The sequence below is a fragment of the Rhea americana genome, unplaced genomic scaffold (genome assembly GCF_003343005.1).
Source record: "Rhea americana isolate MKP2758 unplaced genomic scaffold, rheAme1 scaffold_580, whole genome shotgun sequence".
Classification (NCBI taxonomy): domain Eukaryota; kingdom Metazoa; phylum Chordata; class Aves; order Rheiformes; family Rheidae; genus Rhea; species Rhea americana.
In genome coordinates, this window is record NW_028186735.1 from 55,955 (window position 1) to 57,713 (window position 1,759).

The following is a 1,759-nucleotide window of genomic DNA, read 5'->3' on the forward strand; positions in this document are numbered from 1 at the left end:
CAGGGAGCGTTGGGATGGTGGGTCCTCCTGGAGTGCCTGAGTCCAGGGAATGTTAGGAGGTCGGGTCCTCCTGGAGCGGCCGAGTCCGGGGACCGGTGGGACGTTGAGTCCCTGTGGGACGCCCGAATCTGGGCGCCGCAATCACCGTTGGGCCTTCCGTCAGCAGCGGGCCCTGGCGCTCCGCGCGGGGCCGGAAGCCGGGTCCCCGCGGCGCTGCGCCTGCGCCCGCGCCCGCGCCCGCCGGGGCCTTGTGGGTAGAGCGGGCCCGGATGCTGGAGTCCCTCCCGCAGGGCCACGGGCGTCCGGGAAGGGGCGACGCCGCGGGGACGTCCCTGGGGTGCGACGGCGTCCGGGCCTTCGCGGGGGTTGGGAGGGGACCCAGGCTGCTCCCGCCCCTTCTGACCCACCTGTTGCTCCCAAACTGGGGGGTGTTTCGCCCCAAATCGCCGCCCCCCCCCCTTGGGTGGCTTCGGTGGGGCCAGCACAGTCCCTAGAGGCCTTCGGGGACTCCCCACCTCAGGCCACGCCCCCTCCCCCAAGCTTAGCCCCTCCCCCTGCCTCTGCCCCCTGTGTGGCCCCGCCCCCCTTCCTCAGYGCCCCCCCAGGCCCCACCTCTGCCCTTGGCCACGCCCCCTCCCTTGGCCACACCCCCACCCCCAGTGTGTCCAGGAGCTCGGGGGCAGGGGGCAGAGCCTCAATGGAGGGGGTGTGGCCTCACATGGGGCGTGGCAATGGGGGGCAGCAGAGCCTAGCATCAGCCCCGCCCCCAAAGGGGGAGGGTGGGCTGAGGAAAGGGGCGGGGCCTATGGGGAAGGGGCGGGGCCTGGCTCTACAGGGACASGGTGGGGGGCAGGGCTGGACTCCTGGGTCCCTCCAGGGACGGAGGGGCCTCTCTGGACCCTGCTGGGAAGGGTCAGCGCCCGTGGGGCCACCCTGGGCTCTGGCCCGTGTCCAGGCATGTGCCCGTGTCCGGGTGGTGATCCCATGGTCCCGTGTCCCCTGGTGCCAGGTGTGTTCCCACATTCCCATGTTCCTGTGTTCCCATGTCCCTGTGTCCCCATATCCCCGGTGCCAGGTGCATTCCCGTGTCCCTGTGTCTCCGTGTTCCCATGTCCTCAGTGCTAGGCATGTCCCCCTGTTCCCATGTCCCTGGTGCCACCACGTTCCCGTGTTCCCATGTCCCGGGCGCGAGGTGTGTTCCCATGTCCCTGTGTCCCCATGTCCCCGTGTCCCCATATTCCCATGTCCCCAGTACCAGGTGGGTTCCTATGTCCCCATGTTCCCGTGTTCCTGGTGCCAGGTGGGTTCCCATGTCCCCATGCCCCCATGTCCCTGATGCTGGCAGGTTCCCGTGTCCCCATGTTCCAGGTGCCAAGTGTGTTCCCGTGTCCACATGTTCCCATGTCCCTGGTGCCAGGTGGGCTCCCATGTCCCCATGTCCCTGGTGCCAGGTGAGTTCCCACATCCCTATGTTTCCATGCCCTCGGTGCCAGGTGGGTTCCCATGTCCCAGCGTCCCTGATGCCGGGCATGTCCCCATGCCCTCGGTGCCAAGCGTGTTCACATGTTCCCAGCATGTTCCCGTGTTTCCGTGTCCCCTCGTCAGGCGCCGCGGCTGTGTCGAAACGCCCCTGGCCCCCCGCCAGACTCCTTCCCAGAAATGAGGAAGGACCCAGGCATCCGGGGGCCCCTCCCCCGACACCCTCCACCCCTAACCCCCCAGCCCCATGGAGGGACCCAAGCATCTGGGACCACCCCCC